Source organism: Cuculus canorus, chromosome Z, assembly GCF_017976375.1.
Source record: "Cuculus canorus isolate bCucCan1 chromosome Z, bCucCan1.pri, whole genome shotgun sequence".
Taxonomy (NCBI): domain Eukaryota; kingdom Metazoa; phylum Chordata; class Aves; order Cuculiformes; family Cuculidae; genus Cuculus; species Cuculus canorus.
In genome coordinates, this window is record NC_071441.1 from 24,906,419 (window position 1) to 24,918,994 (window position 12,576).

Here is a 12,576-nt window from a genome sequence, read left to right on the forward strand (position 1 = left end):
GTTGCAAAATTCCAAGACATTTTCAGTACTAGTTGTCCCACAGGTTCTTGCAAGTTTGCCTAAATACACTGATAGTGTAGGAATACCAATACCTTCTTTAGAGAGGGAAAGGAGTCAACCATCTATTTTTGCAAAACACAGCACAGGCTCTTGCTTGCCAGAGCTGAAAGACATCCACTTATGCCTGCATGTGTGTAGTAACCACTATAGCAACTATCCTAATTTTATTTTCATTCCTTGGAATTAATGGTAATAAACGACGGAATCATGAAAGGATGGCATGTACTATATTCAGCTATTTTGAAGGCATGTGTGACGATAGAGAGAAATGTCTAGAAAAACACTTAACGAAGCAGACAATATATTAAGATGTCTTGCCGTTGAATATTAACATTCTAAATGCTGAGGCTTTCACAAGACTTTACACAAATGAGTTGGAGAAGAAATAGAGCGCAGCTGCTGGAAAAGATAGAATGTGTTTAATTTCAGGGTGCTTTACAAATACAATTGGGAAATCTTTATTTGTTGAAAAAACCTACAACAGAGGCAAAGCTACTGGTAGAACTCAATTATCCCAATTTCATGTCCATCGCTCTGTGAAGCAGACTATATTATTATGTAGATATCATATCACCACAGCACTGCAGAGAATACCAACTTTTTAATGTATTTTTATGGTGTATGTGTGCGTATACCTAGATGCATACACATATACAAATGCACACGTATATATAGTTTTATTGAACTGAAGCACCGTTTTCGATAACCGGAATAGTGCTTTGATGTGCTTTTGGAGTCTGTACAACTAAACTGTATTTCTGTGTCTTTAAAAGACTGGCCAGACACACAGAGTTCCCAAACAATAATGACATAACTCTGAAATACAGTATGATAAATAGTACTGTAAATAATGAAAGAAATGCAAAGCTACAGACATCAGTACTCTCTTTTAAGGATAATTGTTTTGAGCTAGTTACCCTTGCAGACCTCAGTGATGCAAGATGAGTGCAAGTAGAGTTCTGAGGCAGCAGTATGGGTTGAGCAGGAGCAGAAGGCACAAGTGACTTACCGGAGACACTTCCTTACCTCTTCCTCAATTTTCTCTCTCTCTTCAAAGAAAGATTTCACTTATACACCGAAAACAGGGTAGGCATTCATTTTCCCATTTTTTCTCCTGCTTCTTACACTCCATCTTCCCATTCCTTCCTCTCCAATGGAGAGTTTGTCTGCCTTTGCAAATACTCCTTGATTTAACTAAACTCTGAACAAATCTGTTAAGCTACCTAAGGGAAAAACACACTTACAAGAGAGGAAGGCAAAGCACAAATCTCAGGGTGAAGTATATCCAGAGCCTAATATTTCACATCCACATGTACAAACACAGTCAGCATAAACACATACGCAGAATTAAGGCATGCAGCTTTCTACTGCCCTTGATTGAAACCTGACACATTGACAATAGCACGTTGTGAGAGAATGGGTTCGCAGTGACTGATTCCCAACTCAATCTTCAACAAATGTGCTTTTACAAACACCGTAGGAATCCACTTGCTCTGAACGGTGAAGCCCTGGAGACTTGCATGCGTGGCAAAGAAAGGTGTGTGAGTGACAGATGGGTGTAAAGTGTGTGGAAAAGTGTTTAGCAGTGTCTTCTTCAGGAGCGTTCAGTATATTTAAAAGGAGCATTTCAGGTGAGGCGCAGAGCAGGGCTAGTCAGAATCACACAGTTAATCCAAATTTCACAGCATTTCAGAGGAAGTCAGATATGCCATTATCTCAACTTTTTTAAGAATTAAAAAAAAATTCTAGCAGCAAGTTTAAATACTTGCTGCTAAAGTTAAATACTAAACAAATTTAAATACAAGTTTAAATACGGTATCGCATCCCAGAACAGTGTTAGAATACCGGCTCACAACACACTGATGCATCATCTTTATGTGTCATCAGCTAAAACAATTACACAGCTTCCCAAGGACAATGCCTAACTAACTTCAGTCACAAGAAAAAAGAGAAAAAATATATCCCAGCTACTGTAATGCTGGAATTATAGTTCATTATAGGAATTGTAATGCTTATAAATCTAAGAACCAGACAACCCAGAGGTAAGTTCATAAAACTAATAAAGAAGCTGCAGGTTTCTACAGTCTGGTGGTTGCTAAAGGTTCGGTGGCGTTGCTGGCTCTGGCTTTTTTTGGGGGGGAACTTCAACGAGCGAATGTTGGTGCTCCCTGTGTTACGCCCCACCCCAAAGAACCGCCCCACCACTGTTTCTTCCCATGGGGAGAGGAAGTGTTAAGGGAGTAGAAGACACTGTTAGGATGCTTTCATCTAGAAGCTAGTGGTACACAGCTCAGTGTCTAGATGGAGAGCAGTGACAAGTGGTGTCCCCTCACGGTCTCTATAGGGACCAGTACTTTTTCTGTACTTCGTATTTTCAGCAGTGACAGTGGGACTGAGTGCACCCTCAGCTGCCTTGCAGAAAATACCAAGCTGAATGCTGCATTTGACATTGCTGAGAGAAAAGTACTCTCTCTGCTGAAAAATTATCTCTCTCCTGAACTCGTTCTGTCCATCTAACCTTCTAACATCTCCCAGCCTCGCAAAGATGGCTGCTGGAAGCAAACTCTTTCCCAACTATAATGCAGTGAGTAAAATTAGACCAAGCCTGAGAAGAAAACAAAAAGTCCCAACACATCTCCATCCCATCACGCCTCTCTAGACAGAACTGACACTATTACTAAAACCTACGGAAGTGCTTCCAAAAATGGAGAATACTTCATCCAGTGTACCATACGCATCCCCATAAGTCTGTGTGTGGAAAAAAAGCATAATCAAAACCCAAACCAGCATTCCTGTGGCCACTGAATGACTTCACGAGCAAGACACAAAGTTGAGGAGAACCCGGTACCAGATTTATTAGTTTCCTGCTCTGGTTTATTCACTGAAGATGCGTAAAGTGACAAGTGGTGTCCCTTCAAGGTCTGGAGTGGGACCAGGAGTACACAATCGCTTCAGAAAAAAATAGTAACTCCGTTGGATATTAAAACCCATAGATTCAAAGCAGAGACAGCCTTTACAGTTTCCCTCTCCCCAGTTAAGCCCTCCATGTCACACAGGTGACAATAATCATCCATCTCTACCCTCTATTCCACAACACACAAGCATTGTACTGTGCCTTTCCTTGCTACATCTTCGTCTGCTTCTTAAGCTACACGGATGCATTTCCGTCCTCCCCTTTACCAATCCAGCAGCAGCAGTTTGGTTCAGGCTCCAGAGGAAGGCCCGCCCACAGCCGGGTCACACAGTGAACACCAATAAAGAGCCTGGTCTACTATTTGACTGAAGTCAGCTGCTTTTATCCCATAAATAGGACAACCTAAGTGAGCCTTCTTTCAGCTTGCCCTGCTGGGCGGTGTGGCTGCAGGGTGACTGATCTCCCCTTCACACTGAGATGCCTCTCAAGGGCGCTCCTCAAAGCAATGAGATCTTTTACCCACAACAGATTGCTGGTGAGCTCCATTGGAATCCTCCCTGGATCACAGCTGGACTGCATGACCAGGCAACTCTCTTCTTTAACAGCAATTAGATTAAAAAAACCTAAAAATATCCGTTGAGGCTGATGAGAGCACACAGGAGCTCCACAGAAGGTGCTGGGCTGAGCCTGGGTCAGTTAACAAACTGAGGGTGTACTCAGTCTCACTGTCTACAGCGTTGATGAAAATATTAAATAGCATTTGTCCCACTACAGAACTCCCGAGGGACACTATTTGTCATGGATCTCCACCGGGACATCGAGCTGTCGACCACTACTCTCTGGATGCAACCATCCAAACTATTCCTTATCTGCTGAACAGTCCACCCATCAAATCCCTCTCTCTCCCATTTAGAGAGAAGGATGTTGTGCGGGGGGACCATGTCAACACCTTTACAGAAGTTCAGATAGATCACTACATCCTTTGCCTTTCCCAGGAGCACTGATGTGGGCATCCCATCACAGCGAGCCACTAGGCTGGTCAGGCAGGACGTGCCCTCTGTGCAGCCGTGCTGCCTGTCTCACACCACCTCCTCATCCTCCATGTGCTTCAGCATTGCTTCTAAGCTTCTTTAGCATTACTTCTTTGTAGCTCCATGATCTTCCCAGGCACGGAGGTGACGCTGTCAGGTCGGTATTTCCCAGGGTCCTCCTTTCCTTCTTCTTCAAAAAGGGGCATAATGTTGCCTTTCTCCCAGTCAACAGGGACTTCCCCTGAATGCCATGACTTTTCAAATATCACGGAGAGTGTCTTGTCAACCGTATCACAAACACTGCAGTTTTGGACAGTGGAAAGAAGAGATGTTTCATAGAACCAAATAAAACTTTTTTTCTTTTTTTCTGTAATCACATGCTCATGAAATTGCTAATTTCTCTGTTCTTTAACAGCAAATCCATGTGGGATGCATATATTTGCTAATGCTTCAAAAAATAATTTGAACTGGAAGTCTAACCTGCTAAAAGCAAGGTTAACAATGAAGTCAAATTTACTTAAATACACTTCTTCATTATAGTGAACTTACTTCTGAATTGTCTGCTTCTTAGATTTACAAGGGGTTACCTTGAAAATGTTTTACAAAGTTTAAATGACCCCCAAATGGACTTCTATAGCAGCCTTTACTTAACTCTCATGTTTAAACTATAATTCCAGCATTACAGTAGCTGGGATATATTTTTTCTCTTTTTTCTTGTGACTGAAGTTAGTTAGGCATTGTCCTTGGGAAGCTGTGTAATTGTTTTAGCTGATGACACATAAAGATGATGCATCAGTGTGTTGTGAGCCGGTATTCTAACACCGTTCTGGGATGTGATACCGTATTTAAACTTGTATTTAAATTTGTTTAGTATTTAACTTTAGCAGCAAGTATTTAAACTTGCTGCTAGAATTTTTTTTTAATTCTTAAAAAAGTTGAGATAATGGCATATCTGACTTCCTCTGAAATGCTGTGAAATTTGGATTAACTGTGTGATTCTGACTAGCCCTGCTCTGTGCCTCACCTGAAATGCTCCTTTTAAATATACTGAACGCTCCTGAAGAAGACACTGCTAAACACTTTTCCACACACTTTACACCCATCTGTCACTCACACACCTTTCTTTGCCACGCATGCAAGCCTCCAGGGCTTCACCGTTCAGAGCAAGTGGATTCCTACGGTGTTTGTAAAAGCACATTTGTTGAAGATTGAGTTGGGAATCAGTCACTGCGAACCCATTCTCTCACAACGTGCTATTGTCAATGTGTCAGGTTTCAATCAAGGGCAGTAGAAAGCTGCATGCCTTAATTCTGCGTATGTGTTTATGCTGACTGTGTTTGTACATGTGGATATGAAATATTAGGCTCTGGATATACTTCACCCTGAGATTTGTGCTTTGCCTTCCTCTCTTGTAAGTGTGTTTTTCCCTTAGGTAGCTTAACAGATTTGTTCAGAGTTTAGTTAAATCAAGGAGTATTTGCAAAGGCAGACAAACTCTCCATTGGAGAGGAAGGAATGGGAAGATGGAGTGTAAGAAGCAGGAGAAAAAATGGGAAAAGGAATGCCTACCCTGTTTTCAGTGTTTAAGTGAAATCTTTCTTTGAAGGGAGAGAGAAAATTGAGTATTATCCTTAAAAGAGAGTACTGATGTCTGTAGCTTTGTATTTCTTTCATTATTTACAGTACTATTTATCATACTGTATTTCAGAGTTATAGTCTTATTATTATTGTTTGGGAACTCTGTGTGTCTGGCCAGTCTTTTAAAGACACAGAAATACAGTTTAGTTGTACAGACTCCAAAAGCACATCAAAGCACTATTCCGGTTATCGAAAATGGTGCTTCAGTTCAATAAAACTATATATACGTGTGCATTTGTATAGGTCTGTGCATCTATATACGCACACATAAAAATACATTAAAAAGTTGTTATTCTCTGCAGTGCTGTGGTGATATGATATCTACGTAATAATGTAGTCTGCTTCACAGAGCAATGGACATGAAATTGGGATAATTGAGTTCTACCAGTAGCTTTGCCTCTGTTGTAGGTTTTTTCAACAAATAAAGATTTACCAATTGCATTTGTAAAGCACCCTGAAATTAAACACATTCTATTTTTTCCAGCAGCTGCGCTCTATTTCTTCTCCAACTCATTTGTGTAAAGCCCTGTGAAAGCCTCAGCATTTAGAATGTTAATATTCAACGGCAAGACATCTTAATAGTCTGCTTCGTTAAGTGTTTTTCTAGACATTTCTCTCTATCGTCACACATGCCTTCAAAATAGCTGAATACAGTACATGCCATCCTTTCATGATTCCGTGGTTTATTACCATTATTTCCAAGGAACGAAAATAAAATTAGGATAGTTGCTATCGTGGTTACTACACACATGCAGGCATAAGTGGATGTCTTTCAGCTCTGGCAAGCAAGAGCCTGTGCTGTGTTTTGCAAAAATAGATGGTTGACTCCTTTCCCTCTCTAAAGTAGGTATTGGTATTCCTACACTATCAGTGTATTTAGGCAAACTTGCAAGAACCTGTGGGACAACTAGTACTGAAAATGTCTTGGAATTTTGCAACAATAGTTTGATTGTTTTCTTATTTGTATTTTCTGTGTACGGTTATTTGGAAAAGGGCATCCATAATCACCTTGCTTCTGCTTGCCGAGCTTGGAGTAATTGTTTCTTTAGTAAGACTGTCCATAAATTTGAGGTAAGAAATGGAGAACTTTTAATTAAAAGAGTTAAAATATGGTATTTCCCACTCCCATGCCCTTACCTGAGATGGGAAAGCTTGATACAAATCCTCTCCGCTGAGCCCTTGAGGTGCTCCTTGGCTGAAACCGAGCAGTGACAGGCTGTACCGGATAGTCACATCAGAGCAGGACTAAAGCAGCAGTGTGGGTAGGCATGAAAACTCACTAACCGTTCAATCAGTTCTGATCAGGGTGAAGAAATTATGCAAAGAACGATAATGTGACATTTTGGGGGATATGGTACTGTTATAGCTGCAGACTACTTGTATGGGAGCCGCTAAACTACTTGTGGAGATGTTCTCCCATGCAAGCATGGTAAAACCCTTGAGATGAATTTAAGATTTAGTCTCTCCATTCCACCCCACACCCTCCAGAAAGGATGCAGAGCAGTCACAGAATTAAGACATAATTCCTTAAGTTGCAAAATTCAGTGAGTTTTCTTAAGCTCCCTCAGTATCATCAGGCATTATTTCCTGCCGTGATGGAGCAGCGCCTTCCCTGGCATTCCACCCTGTATGTGTGCAGATAAAAGGAAGATGGAAGAAGTGTTAGCTGCTAATGCATGACTGTGAGGTGTCTGGTAGCCTGGGACGGTTGGCTTGTTCTGGAAGAGCAAATGACAAGTTGACTGCATTTTTTTTGACCTATTTACTATTCTGTCGTAAGTATCCACGATAACATGACTATTTCCCTCATACTGGTATGTAGCATCAAAATAACAATAAATTCTGATTTAAATTAATGGGGTTGAATAGAACTTGCTGTTAGGTGTGCTGGCAAAAATCCCTCTGGAGTTGTGACACAAGGAAGGAGAGTCAGAAATATATAATTTAATTTTTTACTTATGTGACCTGCCTTTTCTTTCTCTTCTTTTCTTTTCCCTCCTTCTCACTTTGTTACTCAAGACTATAACAAATAATTTATTAATTCTACTTGTATACACTTGAACACCTTATTAAGGGCCAACACTAATTTAAAAAAGGTTTCCATTCGTTTCAAACAGTGGTTTTCTATTTACTTTGAGGAAATCCAAAATTACCCCTCAATAAAGAGTCGAATGCTATAACAAACCAACTTAAACTATGGGAACTTTTATTTTATGCATGTGATGTGTAATGCAGTTTATGGACGCCTTTCGTATGACCAGACAAGCACATAGATGCCCAAAACTCATTTTTATAATGATTACACTTCACTCACTTGTAGAGAAGTGAGGGTTCAGGGTTTGTTGTTTTTCATATGGCATAGAATGATGAGTCTTGTTTAAATGTTATACTCTCATATATTCGCCATCAGATGAGCTTCACTTAGAGTAGAAGAATCCTTAAGGTTGAAAAAGGCCTCTATAAGACCATCAAGTCAGTCCAACACCACCATGCACTTCTGGCAAAGTAGGGAATACTCAGATAGTGAAAACATCTTTAAGCAGCACAGCCTTATTTAAATGAAGATAACGATCAGGAGAAATACAAACATGGAAAACAAGAAAAACATTCTTAATGGCTCTTAATGGTTCTGAAGGGCTTATCAGTGGTTTCAGGTGATGAAGGGCTCTCAGAGATGACATCCATGTTTCAAAATACCACTTTGGAAGCTGCTTCTGCTCTTAATTTCAAGCTGATTAGGAACTGGGGTGAATGAATAGCTATTTGAAAGAGTAACTTGTGTGTGCTTGGAAAACTTTCCTCCCCAGCTTTCTTGTAGCCCCTTCAGGTACTGAAAGGTTGCTATAAGTTCTCCCTGGAGTCTCCTCTTCCTCAGGCTGAACTCCACAGAAGGTGCTGGGCTGAGCCTTGCTCAGTTAAGAAACAACAGCAAATCATTAAGTCTCAGGCACCAATCAGACCTCCTATGTTTAGTGCCAGTCCTCAGGCTACTCCTTGACCATGTATATCTGGATATGCAAAAACATAGCTCCTAGCGATCTTTGGTTACTCAGGCTTCCTGTAGTAATTCTGCACACAGGTTTGCACTGTTCCAAGGACATGTCAGATTAATTAGTCTTCAACTGCATGCAATCAGTGTTAACAAAAGAGATGTTTTATTTTAAGTGAGACTATCAAAAACTTTTAAAACCAAATTGCAAATATTCTCATAATACCGCTAGAACAGTCCAATGGAGCTTCCACTGTACAGCATGCAATTCTTTCTCCTGGTCAAAAATAGAGTTACCTGTAGGCATTTCAGCAGCATACGACAATCATGCAGAAGCCTTAACGCCTGTTTATGGAATGGCAGAGTGGTTTTAAGCCCCATGCAGCTGCATTAACACCGGGCTGTTTAAGCCTCCAGATGCTGAGGCTCAACTCAGAGACACCAGGAGCAAAATGACTGCTTGTTCTATGAAGCCTCAGCTTCACTCTCAAGACTGTCAGCTGCCATAAAAAGGTCACACAGTCACCTTAGCGTACTGCTGGAAGACATACTGTGAGAAAGCTGAGAGAGAAGAGTAGAACAGAACTTATAGGTACAAAAGATACGGACCCCCAGTATGGAACAGCTTGTTGGCCACGAAAGAAGTTATGTCATGACACCAAGGAACAGCCTGATAGAAATGCAGGAGCTTCAAGAATCCCAGCACAGGAAAAATATAGTTAGGTCCTCTTGTTCCTGCCACTCTGCTGTAAACTGGGAACATTCTCCACTCCTACATAATCCATACGCTCCCATTTCTACAGTTCTGTCTGTGTAAAGATACATTGGAAATGAGACTTTCCCTTCCTTAGGACAACTCTGTTCTAGCTGGTAGGAAAGGTCTGTGAGGGGAGAAAAGAGAGTGCGCCTCTTCCAGAACTGCAATGGAAATGGCAGTGAAATTTACCTGAACGGCTCTTCTGACTCGATGAGAAGGAGGTAGCGGACTCTTTCCTTTCTTTTGCCACCAGTCAGTCCAGAAGTATATCCATTCCTTAATTACCTTCTGAACACTGGTGATATCAATCGGGACAGGTGAAGGAGGTGACAGCTTATGAACTATGTAGCATTTTATGTATGAGCTCCAAGCTAGGGACACCTTACAGCTGTTTCTGCTGCGCTGCACATGTGGATCTGTATTGGATATACAGGGCTGTAAGTACCACCCTAATCTAAATAAATCAGTTAGCTGTCCAAATGAGGACTCTCATTTCCCTGTACAGGCAATAGATCCTTCCAAACATCTGGATATCCCAAAGTGCTTGAAGGCTTCTCGCTGATGCTACAGAGGGTGTCCCCTCTCCCCATCTGTGGAAACATGTTTCAAAGTTCTTCCTTGGAGGGGAAAGGACTGGGAATAAGTGATGAAATATTCAATAGGCGTAATCAAAAGAGCAAAGAAATCAAAAGAAGAATAACCAGCAAAGCTCAGAATAACATGCAGGAAGACATGTACATCTGACACGGTAACTCATTTTTTTTTAATTTTTTTGCAAACAATGAAATAACAGCCATTAAAAAAAAACAACTTACAACCTCCCTAAAACATTAACATTTCTATTATCCTATGAGCTAATACTAACAGACTATTATTATAATACCTAGAACCAACCTAACAATTATATAGAACCACAAAACCTACAGAAAAAGTTTACCTCCACCCTCCCACCCACCCAAATCTACCATTCCCCCCCAAACACCCTGCCTTATTCCTCCCATACAAACATTAATATTTCTATTATCCTATAAGCTAATACTAATTATCTGTTACTACAATATCTTGAATACACCTAACAATAACACAGTACCACAAAACATACAGCAAAACTTTACAGCCACCCTCCCACCCACCCAATCTACCATTTTCCCCCCTCTGCCCCAACCACCCTGCCTTATTCCTCCCTGTCTTTCTATTCCATGGCCCTTCGCTTCATAGGGGGGGCTGGACTGATGGATTTACGCTTTTGCCCCCCCTTTTTCGCCATGCCCGGCTGTGTCATTGGTAGGCGCTTCCCCACATCCCGCTGTGGCTGATGGGGCCTCATCCCGGTGGTCTTCATAATGGCACGGCTTTGGCCCGCAGTGGTGCTCTGGGAGAGGGTGTCGTCCAGCGAAAGTTGCCCCATCAGCCATGATAGCGCCCTGATGTCATTGTCGAAGGTGGTTTTGCGGGCGCTTCCGAGATGTCTGGCAGCCGGGATGTGGGGAGCAGTGTGGTGGTGGGAGGTGGCCGTCATCTCCTTGTTGTTCACACCCTGGGCTGGCCCAGCAGGGACTGGTCTGTCGGAGAGGCTTAGGTGGAAAAAGAGCCTCTCCAACTCCTGCACCCCTGGAAAAGCACATGGCAGCACCGTGAGTCTTGTAATGCCGGGGATCTGGCAAGGCCATTTTGCTGGGCCCTGCGGTGTCCCAGGGGCTGCCCCGGGCACAGGAACCCCACAGCCCCCGGGGTCCCGCAGGGCAGCACCTTGTCGGGACCCAGCACTGCAGCTGAGCCTGGGGGAGGTCTGGTGGAGGCACGTTGGTGTTCTTCCACTGAATAAAACTAAGCTGGGGGTTGGAAAGGCACCCACGTGGAGGCATCTGCAGGACCGCAGAGGGGAGTGGGAGCTGTGCTCTGCCGAGGGGACTCTCCGGAGTCACCTGCTGAGCCGGCTCTCACGGCTCTGCACCAGCTTGGGGCTGAGGCACTCCCCACAGGGTGAAATGCTGTGCCCGCGGGATGGGGTTGCGGATCAGGGAGGAAACTCGCTTACAGCAGATAAAATAGCAGGAGCGCCCCCAATTCTTTGGGAAATTCTCTGTAAACTGTGTTTCCTGGGTGTGCACCACCTAGGCGAGGGAAGGGACAGCTACACAGGATTGCTGAAGCGTCATGTCAAAAATGCCGGGGGTGCTGGGGATGCTGAAGGTGACCAGGTATCGGGGATGCTGGAGGTGACGGGTTGCCAGAGCGGATGGGGATGCCATACCTGTTGGGAGTGCCTGGGTTGCGACCCCCACTGGGCGAGCCCGGGTTGTAGGCAAGGGTGGTCTCGGCAGGTTGATGGAGCCTGAAAGAGAGACAGGAGCCATTGCTGGCCGTCACCTCTGCTCTCGCTTTCAAGAGCATCTCCAGGCTCCAGGGATCAGTCCCTACCTGGGGTGTAAATGGTTCTGGGATTAAGGTGGGAACGCAGAAACCACGCCATCACGTGTTGGCTGCAGGGTAAGATGGCCGTCTGGTGGTCTGCTGGTTGCTAAGGACTCTTTGGGGTGCTGGCTCTGGCGTCTGATTGGTGGTCGCCTAGGAAGGAATCTTGGGGCTCCCTGTGTTAAGCCCCGCCCCCAACTGCCACCCCAGGGTCTCATGGGGAGGGAACTGTACTGGGTGGTTGCAAATTGGTTGGATGGTTGCATCCAGAAGCTGGTGGTGAGCAGTTCAATGTCTGGATGGAGATCGGGGACAAGTGGTGTCCCTTCAAGCTCTGCCATGGCACCAGTGCTATATAATATCTTCAGCAGTGACAGTGGGATCGAGCGCACCCTCAGCTACTTGGCAGAGAACAGGAAGCCAAATAGCGTAGTTCACGTGCCTGAGGGACAAATACTACATCTGTGAGAAAATTGTGTCCCTCCTGTACTCGTCCTGTCCTCAGAACTCTGTCGAACCTTCAGACAGTTCCCAGACTCACTATGCCGACTGCTGGGAATAAACTCTTTTATGACCATAATGCAGTGAGAAAAGTTAAACAAAAAACATTAAACAAAAACATTACATCCTCCCTAGCAACATTAGTATTTTAATTAATGTGTTAGGTAATACTGATAGAATATTAATATGAGCCAAGAGACTAAATAACTGTAGAACAACCGAAAGAAAAATTCTAGTGCTACCCATCCAACTCTATCACCCCCTCCCATCC

The 12,576-nt window shown here is 43.3% G+C and overlaps 1 protein-coding gene across 4 annotated transcripts in view; it reads right to left on the minus strand.

Moving 5' to 3' along the window:
- The window catches only part of SLC24A2 (solute carrier family 24 member 2), a 275,076-nt gene that overhangs the window by 19,748 nt on the left and 242,752 nt on the right, over nt 1–12,576 (minus strand). The window lies entirely within an intron of this gene.